This window comes from Furipterus horrens, unplaced genomic scaffold (assembly GCF_987537825.1).
Source record: "Furipterus horrens unplaced genomic scaffold, mFurHor1.1.pri manual_scaffold_5, whole genome shotgun sequence".
Taxonomy (NCBI): Eukaryota; Metazoa; Chordata; class Mammalia; order Chiroptera; family Furipteridae; genus Furipterus; species Furipterus horrens.
The window spans coordinates 108,748,163-108,760,289 of record NW_028327175.1 but is presented as its reverse complement, the minus strand read 5'-3'; positions in this window follow the sequence as shown (position 1 = coordinate 108,760,289).

Below are 12,127 nucleotides of genomic sequence, written 5' to 3'. Positions count from 1 at the left end.
AAAACCCTGGGTTTGCAACAACATAGTTGGAGCTTGAGGGCATTATGCTAAGTTAAATAATTCAGAGAAAGACAGATACTATGTAATCTCATTTATGTCAGAGCTCTAAAAAAGCTGAACTCAGATGCAGAAAATCTATTTAATTGATGATTGACAGAGGCTGGAGGAAGGAGTGTGAGTGTGAGTGTGTGTGCGTGTGTGTGATAGATGAAGGTGGTCAAAAGATACAACTGTTCAGTTATAAGATAAATAAGTCATGGGGATGTAATGTAGAGCATGGTGATTATAGTTAATAATATCGCATTATATATTTGCAAGTTGCTAAGAAAGTACATCTTAAAAGTTCTCAGCGCAAGAAAAAAAACTAACTACACTTATTGTGGTGATCATTTCACAACATATACAATAGCAAATCATTATGTGATACAGCTAAAACTAATACAATGTTTTATGTCAATTATATCTCAAAAAAACTGGGAGTGGGGCGAGGGGGGACAAACATTTTAGACTTAGGTTCTGTCTTGTCTCTGATCCAATCATTTACCATTTCCTTTTCCATCCTGGGCTCCTGCCTATTAAATTTACTGTAATCTTCTGCACTTCCTCACACTATGGTGATTCTGGCATCTGGGCTTTTGCATATGCTTTTTCTGCTGTTGAAAGACCTTGCCTGCATTTCTGTCTACTGCCTTTCAGGAGGCAGCTCAAATGTCCTCACCACTGAAAAACATTCTTTCCTTCCCACTCCTTCCTGGCCCAAAGAGTGGGTCCCTCCTTCATTTTGTCCTTCAAGTCTCTGCTCAAGCTCCACCCCCTCCAGGAAGCCATCCGTGACCACACCTCTCCACCCCAAGGTCTTGGGTTGGGATGGCTTCCTTTGACCCAACTGCCCATGGGGACTGTGAGCTCTGTGATATCAGGGTCTGAGTACTCAGGTATCCCCGGTGCCTAATCAGGAACCCCATAGAGAAAGAAGTCAGCTGGGGTTTGGTGGATGGATGAATGAACTAACAAATGAACAAATGAATGAAGGAATTCAGACAAGCAGCTTAGAGCTGGTGATCACAAGGAGGGATTCCTGAGAGCTACTTACTGGGCCTCTTGGCTTCATGGAAAGTGAAAAAGGCTTTGCTCTGACACAGATCTTGGCTCCTTTCACCCCACCTAAGCCTCAGTTTCTCCATATGCAAACTTGGGAAAATAGTAATACATTTCCCAGGTGGTTGTAAGAGTTGAGTAGGATCAATCCTGGGTATTACTAGCCCAAGGTCAAATGGCCTGGAATTTGAGTGCCTGATGTCAAATCTCATGGGCCATTTAAGGGTTGCTTTCAAAATGGAATGTGGAGGGAGTCCCTAAGGTCGCTAATGCTCCCTCTGCCCCAATGCCCTCTGTGCCTCACACAGGCCACCAGATTGCTCCTCTAGCTGAGCTTTATAGGCAGGTTTTTCCAGGATCTGGAATTTCTCTGGCCCTTCTTGTATTCCTGCTCCCCGCCCCCCAAAACACCCATACCATCCATCAGTGTCTGGTCAACTTCATCCAGAGCAGCCACTTCCTCCACGGACACCCCCCATCCCCTCCTGTTCATTACCACAGCCCCTGGGACTTCAGCCCCGCTGCAGCCATCCTGCCTCTGCATGCCCTACTGGGGCTGGGGCTGCTGGAAGCCTCCCCACCTAATTCCCGCGACGAACCCAGCCCCTCCCAACAGCAGCTTTCAAGTCAGCATGAAGACCCCTCAGCTTTATAGTAGGTGACCCCTCTCTCCTCTGTCATTATAGATGGGACCCTTTTGCAGACATTTCCCAGCCTCCCTTACAGCCAGGTATGGCCAGGTGATTAAATTTGGGTAAATAGAATGTGAGCAAAAGCGATGTGTACAACTTTCCAGTTATGCCCTCAAGGGAAAGGGGGAGTCTCTCTCCTTCCCATCTGCATTCCCCTTCCTAGCAGTCAGAGTGAAGCACCTGGTGACAATCTATTCAGATCATTAAAAAACGGCAATAGCTTAGGAATGGCAGAGGAACAAGGCAGTAGAAGCCTGAATCCCTAATGCCTTGAAGCAGCCAAATCAGAACCAGAACACTTACACCAGGACAATATGCAAAAGCAAAAATGACTAGTTACTTTGGGTCTCTGAAGTGGCAGCCAAATCTGTATTTCAACTAATAGAGTTACCAGATTCCTTGCATTTCACCTCCTAATTATCACCCAAATTCATTCACTTCTTTTAATCTCCACCAACCTCACCCCAGACAAAGGCATGGTCCCCCAATCCCTCACCTCACTTTCGGTCCGTTATTTGAATGTATCATGCTCACACCTGCCACAGGACCTTAATACATGCTGCTGCCTGAAACACTTTTCCTCTTCTCTTCACCTACTCCCCTCCCACTTTTCCTTCAGATCTCAGCAGGACCACCACCTCCTCCAAAAAGCCCTCAATGACTGCTCTGACTAGGATAGAGTCACTGGTTATGCACCATGAACTCCTTCCTGTGTAATATGTATCACAGTTATGATTTTAAATACCATAAGGTCATCTCAGTTTTGCTGTGAACCTAAAATTTAATGAAGTCTTAAGAGAAAGTTTTTAAAAATCCCATTAGAGCATCTTGGAATCTACACCCAAAATACACTGCCCAAAATAGCAAGTCTGTGTACACAGATTTTTTTATTTGTTTGTTCGTTCATTTTGTTTTGTTTTGTTTCTCTGTTGTCGCTAGTATTAGCAAAGACTGGAAACAACCCTAACATCCACCAAGAAGGAACTGGTTGAATAAACTACGGAGGGCCACAGAGAAAAATGCTATGTAGCTGTTAAAAGGAATGAGGAAGCTCTCCCAATACTGCACTGGAGTGATCTCCGGGAAATATGATTAAGTTTAAAAAAAGAAAAAAGCAAAATTCAAAGAGAAGAATTATGTATACAAAATATGCTATCTTCTGAATATGTGTGGGGTGTGTTTACATTTGCTTATATTTTCAAAAAGAAACAATGGAAAAGTAAAGCACAGACTAATACGAATGGTTACTCATGGGGGACGGAAGCAATGATGATGAGGAGACAACGAATGACAGGGACAGTATGAGTGACAGGGACAGGAATCAAAGCTAAGCTTCTCTGAGTATATCCCATTCTAGGGTTTTTATTTTATAAATGCAAATTGGTTACAAAATTATAAAGCAAAGACAAAAAAGCAATCCATTAAAAATAAAATTTAAAAAGAATGAATAAACCTGACTCTCAACTTGGCAACCACACTACAAAAGATTATCGAAGTGATTTTGATTGTATGTCCCTAATGGGCTTTATCCTAAAGACCACAAAACCACAATGACATAGAATCATAATGAAGTCTTCAACTGCACTCAGTCATCTTATAGGTAGTAATTATATTGGTGTTGTGACGTTGAAACTATTAGCTTTGCAGTATAGGATGAAGAAGATAAGAGCCCTGGCTGGGTAGCTCAGTTGGTTAGAGCGTTATCCCTATATGCCATGCACGGTTGTAGGTTTGATCCCCAGTCAGGGCACATGCAAGAAGCAATCAATGAATGCATAAATAAATAGAACAACAAATCTCTTTGTCTCTCTCTCTCTCGAATCAATAAATAAAAAATTTAAAAAAAGAAGATAAGAAACTATATTACTGTTCTCAGGAACCAAGATGTTCTGTGTAAGTGAAAAGAGATAAAAAGCAAATCAACCGTGGCTAGTGTGGCTCAGGTGTATTGAGCACTAGTCCACAAACCAAAAGGTCACCGGTTCAATTCCCAGTCAACACACATACCTGGGTTGTAGACCAAGTCGCCAGTTGGGGGCGTGCAAGAGGTAACCACACATTGATGTTTCTCTCCCTTTCTCTCTAAAAATAAATAAATAAAATATTTTTAAAAATCAAAGAAGTTAAATAAAAACCTTGTCATCTTAAATGTGAATGAGAAAGGTCAGTTTTTCCAGTTTTAAGCCTAGACGCAATGGTAACCCAGTAACAATGAGTATCCCCCGTGTCTTGATTATGGTCCTTAACTCCCATTTATTGCCAAAAATAATAGAAATGGCTGATTCCAGGTATAAAATGTATAAGATGAACTGGGAACATGTTGTCATACAGAAATCAAGGAAATTGTCAAGACTACTGAGGTCATGTCAAAAGGATGCAGGACACAGCATGAAGGGGCTCCCCATTTACTTGTGCTGAGCATGGTTCCAAGCACTTTACAAGTATGAACTCATCCTTAGGAAAATTACTTAACTTCACTTAACCCCATAATGAGGCTATTAGGAGGGATCTATGAATGATTATCTCCTTTTCTAGATGAGGAAACCTGAATCCTGGGGATTTGCCCAAGGTCATGCAGCAGGTAGGTGGTTAAGAGAACACTTAAATCCATGCTCTTAGCCATCTTCTCCCCTGCTTCTTCCTTAATGCAGGTTGTTCAGCATCAACGTGGAAAAGGAAATAAAGAAATCGGCCTGAGGCTCTGCAGAAGCCAGCCTGGGGCATGTTTAGAACCATGGACAGCACCCCCAATCACTTCTTCCATCTTTCAGTCCACTTGTGCCTATAACCCAGGGTGCTCAGAGGCTAATCCCAGTGGGAATCAGGGACCAGCTGGGATGTGCTTGGCCCCATTTCTTGGTCAGCTACAGACCAATCTCCCATCATGCCCAACCTCCCTCACATCCTCCCTACCCACTTGAGGCCACCTGTGCTCTCTTCCTCCAGACCATCACGTAAGGGCAGGAATCCCCATTTAACTTTCTCACAATGCCCAGCCAGGTGGGAATGGGCATCCCCACTGCCCAGATGGAAAAACTGAGACTCCAAGAGGTATTGAGCTGTCTGAGCTTATGCCACTGGGAAGCGGCTGATTCTGGCATTCAAGCCCTTATCCCACCGGCTCACTTTCGTTTTGTTGGCTCATCCTCTTCAGAAGGTTGAGCATGGGGTGCTGGCAGCCCATGAGGAGGTGTGAGTCACCCTCATTTTGTGTGTGTATCATCTCCCCAGCAGCAGCTGGGAGCTAGGGTGAGGGGTCTGCAGATATGACCTTGAGGGAAGAAGGTTACTTTCCCAACGAGAAAGAAGCCTCCTATTCAAGCACCCTGGACATCTTTTGCCCTCTGTGTTCATACAGCCCATGTGCCTGGCCAATTCTACCTCCAGAATATTCTGGAATCGGTTCCCTCTTCATCAAAGCCAGCACCCTGTCCCAGGCCACCATCAGCACTTGCCTGCACTGTGGGAGCCTCTATCAGTCTTCCTGCTTCCTTCCTTACTTCCCTCAACCCACTTTCTACAAAAGAGAAACGGGCAAATTCCATATATCCTTTGAAGGTGGGTATAGCATACTTGTGACGAATGACATGACAAATGAATCTATGTCGTTGCTGCCAGCACCAATGTGCCTCCCTAGGCCCAATTTTATTTCCTTTCAGATAACCAGTGAGGTAGAAACACCAAGCTCTCCACAAGGCCTGGAGGCTGGGCCAAGGCCCTGCACCCTCAGCCCCTGACACTCCAGTTTCTGCTGGAGCCATTTACAAAGCAGCAAATCAATGATTATAAGCAAGGAGTTTGCACTTTCTGCAATGACTAAAACACAAGGATATTAAAAAGAGGGATTCATTATAGCTCAAAAGGAATTTAAGAGATCTCCCAGCCAAATCTAATATATGAACTTCGTTGCTTCATTTAAACCACTACCCACAAAAATACACTTAGGAAACGATGGGGGAAATGAGATTTTAGGGGATATTACAGAATCATTAATTTCTGGTAGGTGTGAAAATAGGTAACTAAATAAAAATGCAATTAAAAAAAGTTCTTAATCACTTAGAGATACATTCTGAAGAATTTATGAAGTTATATGATGATATGATTTGTAACAGAACAATCCAGCAGGGGGCGGGGAAGAGCGCTAAAACCAGCTCACTGAGAGGAAGTTGTGCTGTTCTCATAAGACGTACTTCACATGATCACAGTGAGAGCAGTGTGTCTGGAAACTGGGCCAGCCTGTGGTTTACTGGTACTGATAGGAACATAAGGGGACCGACCGCCTGCTGGCCCACTGTGGGGTGGTGACACTTGTTGATTATTATACAATCATCCTCTTTGTTTTTGTGTATATGGGGGCTGGGGGAGGCCCGGGAGTGAAGGTTTTGGAGCTAGACTGCATGGTTCAAACCCTGCCTCTGACACTACTTTGCTTGTGACTTTGGCAAGTCACATTCTTGCTGTGTGCCTCAGGTTTCCCATCTGCCAAATGAGGAATAATAATGTCTGCTGAAAGGCTGTTGGTAGGCTCCCAGGAGTTAACACTGCTATCATGGTTCAGCATGTCACCAGCACTAAGGAAAGTTAGTTCTTGTTATTGCTATAGGTAGTATGTGAGTATTCTCATGATTTTTTTAAAAGTATATTTTATTGATTATGTTACAGTAGTTCCAGTTTTTTTCACCTTTGCTTCCCTCTGCCCAGTATACCCCCTCCCTCCAGCAATTCTACCCCCCTTAGTTCATGTTCATGGGTAGTGCATATAAGTTCTTTAGCTTCACCCTTTCCTATATTATTCTTAACGTCCCCCTGTCTATTTTGTACCAACCAATTATGCTTCTTAATCCCTGCACCATTTCCCCATTTCTCTCACTCCCTCTCCCAGCTGATAACCCTCCAAATGACCCCCATACCTATGATTCTGTTCCTATTCTGGTTTGCTTAGTTGGATTTTGTTTTTATTTTTTAGATTCAGTTGTTGATAGTTGTGAGTTTGTTGTTATTTTAATGTTCATAGTTTTGATCTTCTTTTTCTTAAGTAAGTACCTTTGACATTTCATATAATAATAACTTGGTGATGATGAACTCCTTTAGCTTTACCTTGTCTGGGAAGCACTTCATCTGCCCTTCCATTCCAAATGATAGCTTTGCTGGATAGAGTAATCCTGGTTGCAGGTTGCTTTTCATCACATTGAATACTGCTTGCCAGTCCCCTCCTGCCTGCAAAGTGTCCTCTGAGAAATCAGCTGATAGTCCTATAGGCACCCCCTGTAAGCAACTCTCCACCTCTCTCTTGCTGCCCCCAGGACTCTGTCTTTATCTTTCACCTTTGGCATCTCAATCATGATGTGTCCGGGTGTGGTCCCCTCTGGGTCCAGCTCGCCCGGGACCCTCCGTGCTTCCCGGATCTGTATGTCCATCCCCTTCACAAAATTTGGGAAGTTTTCCTCATTATTTTCAATTCTTGCTTCCTCATTCTGCACTGGTTGACTGTTTTTTCTTCCTTATGCTCCAAATCATTGATTTGAACCCTGGTTTCCTTCCCTTCACCATTGGTTTTGTGTGAATTTTCTTTCATTTCACGTAGCATAGCCTTCACTTCTTCTCTTATGCATTTGCCATACTCCAGCATATCTGTCAAGCCTGTGAGCATATTTTATCACCAGTGTTTTGAATTCTGCATCTGTTAGGTTGTCTATCTTCTCATTTGTTAGGTTGGCTATCTCCTCGTTGCTTAGTTCTCCCACTGGAACCTTGATCTGTTTTCCCTTTTGGGCCATACTCCTCTGTCTCCTCATTCTGACAAGCTCCTGTGTTTGTTTGCCTCCACGTCCCAGGTAGAGCTGTCGCTCCTGTTACATTGTAAGGGGCGGAGCTTTAGGGATTAGTCAGTACAGGCGACCTGTTTCACCACATTGTGGTGCTGTATGTGGGGGATGGGTCCAAGAGGGAACAATGCTGCCTGCCTAGCACTCGCCCCTTTTCCAAGCACCTCTCCCACTTCCACACCAGACTGGCGCCCTCTAGACGCTGCCCTGTCTGTAGTTCCCAGAGTGGGTGGGTCTGCGGATGTTCTAGGATCGTGGGGGCCCTTTAAACAAGTGGAATCTGCTGAGACTGGCAGTTTCTTCTTCCACCCCAGCCCCCACTGGTCTGCACAGTCAGAAGCAATGGGGCTTGATTTTCCCTGGTGCAGGGACTGTGAGCTGCGAGGTCTGGTGAGAAGCTGGGAACGCTCCCCAGGTGTCCCTCCTGACTTTTTAAAATGTGTGACTGCACTTCTGCTGGCCTGCTGCTGCCACCACACCGTGTCCTCTCCACCCCGGCTCTGCCCCTCCTACCTGTCTGGATGAGTATTCCTTCTTTATATCTTTGTTTGCTGGACTTTCATGCAGTTTGATTTTCTGGAACTTCTGGTTGTTTCTAGTTTTGAGGTAGTTGTATTCCTTCTAAGTTGTGGAGGGAGACGCAGCGTGTCTGTCTACACCTCCATCTTGGCCAGAAGTCCTCATGATTTTTTTTTAACTTTCCATTTGTCTGAGCAGATCTGGATTCCCATCCTTGTGCAGGAGGCCACAGAACACCTGAGTTTTCTTAAAAAAACAAAACAAAACACAAACAGATTTTTTGAGATATAATTCACATACCACAGAAAAGTGTACAATTCTGTGGTTTTTACTGTCTTAATGGAGTTATGCATCTACCACCCCAGTCAGTTTTAGAACATTACCTCTAAGCAGGGCACTGCTTCAAGGAAGGTGGGTAGTGACTGCGAGACCTCTTACATGTCTCTTGTGACAGAAGGGGTGGGCTGTGGGGGCTACCACCTCCACAGGGCTTCTCTTAGTGAGGCCAACTGACAAGTCTTGTGGTTTCTTTTCGGGGCACCAGGTAATAGCTGTTTGGCCAGCTTCCAGACACAATGCATTTCCTGCAATCGTGTGAAGTATGTTGTTAGAGAAAGGTGCCCACAGACCTCAGTACAACTTTCTCTAGATCTATGATAAGCTACCACAATTCAATTTCCTCCATTTTTCTCAAGAGGGAGGGAGAGATCACCACTACCGACATGGAGGGTATTAAAGTTGCTACAAAGCCTATCAAGGGGCATTTGATGCCTCGCCCCTGGAAGACGAGGCACAAAGGATAGGATCGAGAATGGCTCTGGGGTATGTGGTTCAGCAGCTGGGGAGCTGCTGGCAACATTTGCCAAAATGAGGGAAGTGAAAGGAGGCAGGTAGGAAAGGGGCAGAGAATCTGTAGCTCCCACTTTTACAAAACTGTTTTGAGGTCCCAATAAGATTTGACAAAACTTCTGGATAAGACTAAGCTGGATTCAGATGTTGTTCCCTGCTTTGAGAGCCCCAAGGCATTGAGTGGGTCACACAGCATCTGGGTCTTCTGATCTATACAACAGGAAGGATCTGTTGTGAGGGTCCCAGGGGGCATGAGGCACACAGTAGAAGGCTCACGCACAGTGGCCTTTACAAGGATGAGCATTAGTTTTCCTCTCTGGCTATAGATCCTGGGGGACTTCCAGCCCAGGGAGTACCTGTCACAGGGGTGAGGGAGGCAGAGATGCTGGAAAGACCCTGGGAAAAGGACTGAAATAGGGAACTACAGTGAGGGGCTTTCTAGGATGAAAGAGAAGGGAGATTCCAGAAGGTGAGGGAATGGAACACATCACCCCCTATCTGAAACCCACCATATCTCTGCAGTGTCATGTTCACCAACACTACCCCACCCCGAGGCCTGGTCTGCCCCTTCTCTGCCTCTTTCTACCACTTTCACCCCTCTCAGGCCTCTGGCTTCTCTGTTCCCACCTCAAGCTTCTACCCTGTCCCCCATCTGCAATGTTCTTTCCAAGACTGGTTTCTTTGCATCCTCAGAGGATGCCCTCTATGATATAGGTCCCAGCCCACCCTCCCTCTTAGTCTCCATCACATCACGCAGCTACGCAATGTATTTATTAATGTGTTTTTGTGTTCCCACCCTCTCCTTTAGAACGTCACCCCCATGAGGGAAGGGATCTTGTCTTCTTGTTCACATTCCATCCCCAGGACTTGACATACACATCCTGACTGGCTGAAAAGACATTCCCAGGCGGGCAGGGGCTTCCTGGGAGGAGGCCTCCAGGAGCCCTGGGTCCCCAAGGATGCCTGGTGATGGCCCTTGGGCTCTCAGTCTGGAAGGCAGGGGAGGCTCCCAGAGATAGTCACCCAGAAGCTCCAGGACAGTATGGGTCTCAAACTCTTCCTCCCAAGGATGCCTGTGTCCAGAGGGAGAAGAGTTTTGGCTCCTGCATTTTTTGTGGCAGCGGAATCATCACAGCTTGTGTCTCCAGGCCCTGGCTCTGGCCAGAGGTCTCTTTTGACTGGTTGGCTGCTGGTGGGTGGCTGGGGACTTGGAGGCTTATCCGATCTTGTTCCTGAGAATAAGTTGCTCCCCGCTGGCCTGGCCCGGCCAAGGTGGGACACCAGGTCTCATCCTGGATCCTTCCTTTCCTCTACCTGCAGACGCAGCCCATGGCTCAGCCCATCACCAGCTCTTTGCTAAAAGTCCTCCGAAACTGCCTGCTCTCTCTGTTTTTCTCTCAGTCCGAGTCGCTCAGGGGCTGTAGCAGTCTCCTCCCCGCTCTTCCAGCCCCTCTGATTTGTTTTCCACTAGGCAGGTACAGCCAGCTTTTTAAAATTTAATTTGGATCCCATCTTCCCAGGGATGCCAAAACCCTTCAATGTTCTCAAATTGCTCTGAGGATAAAGCTCAGCCACCCTGCTCTCTGCCCAACCCTCCCACCTACACACACACACACACACACACACACACACACACACACAAACATGGCCTATGAGGTCTCTCCCAGGCTCTGTTCTGTGTGTTCTCTGACCCCTCGGCCTTTGCATGTGCAATTCCTGCTGCCTGTGAAGATCTTTCTGCAAGTCTCTGCCCAGTTGTTCTTTCTCAGCTTTTCAGGCCTGAAACCTTCTTCCAGAAAACCTTCTCAGACCCTTGGTCAGGTCACATTCTGCCTGCGACACATTCCCCTGGCACCGTATTTGCCTTCCATGTCTGTATGAGGCAATTATATAATTACTTGTTTTATATCTGCCTATCCTTAGATTCCAAATGCCCTGGGGGCGGGAACTCTCTCTTCTGGGCCTTTCCTAACAATGCACCTGATACATCAAAGTTTGGGGGTTGGGGAGACCTGTTCCTTCTTTTCTGCATTCATTCATTTGTTTTCAATAAGAACTTACTACTGAGGACTTCTGGCCAAGATGGAGGCCTAAACTGATATGCTCCATCTCCCTCCACAACTAAGAAGGGCTACAACTACCGCAAAACCAGAAATAACCAGAAGTTCCAGAAAATAAAGCTACATGGAAGTCCAACATATGAAGTTATAAACAAGTGGTGCTTGCCTGGACAGGTAGGAGGGGCGAAGCCAGGGCAGAGTGGTCAAGCTGTGCTGGTGGCAGCAGCTGCAGTGATGGACGGTGAGACTGCAGTAAGCACGGACACCTGTATTCAAGGGGAGGCGAGAGGCACCAGGGCAGCACCCCTGGCTGCAGACCAGACCTGTCAGCTTGCGATTCCAATGCCGGGGAAGGCAGACCCCCATTGCCTCGGACTGTGAGGCCCAGAGGGCATGGGGATGGAGGAGGAGGCTCCCAGTCTCTCAGCAGAGAGTGAACAGCAGGAATCCATCTTGGACCTCCACCCCCACACAAAGTGCCACAGTGTGGTGAGAAGGGCCACCCAGTAGTGACGAGTGCATGGGGCTCCACCCCCTATCGCGTAGGAGGTGTGACAGCCCCACCCAAGAAGGGGAGGTAAACAAAAACTGTCAGGATGGCAGGGCTCATGATAGAGATCCCAATCACACAGCTGACCAGACAGCAAATACATGATTTATCGGCCCAGCAGATAGATAATCTTTCTGAGGCTCAGTTCAGAGCTATAGTTATAAGAAAGCTTAAAGAACAGTGGATCTTAAACAAGACAGGGAAGGAATGAAGGCTAGTCCTGCTGAAATGAATGAAAATACATACGAAGCAAGTGCTGAAGGAAGGAAAGTCAGGGGTCATGTCAACAAATTGGAACATAGGGAAGGAACAAACAGTCAACCAGTGCAGAAAGAGGAAACAAAAAGTGAGGAAAATGAGGAGAGGCTCAGAAACCTCTGGGACAGCTATAAGCAGGCCAACATCCAAATCATAGGGTTGCCAGAAGGTGAAGAAGAACAACTAGAAATTGAAAAATTATGTGAAAAAATAATGAAGCAGAACTTCCCTAACTTGGGGAAGGAAATAGACTTACACGTCCAGGAAGCACAGAGA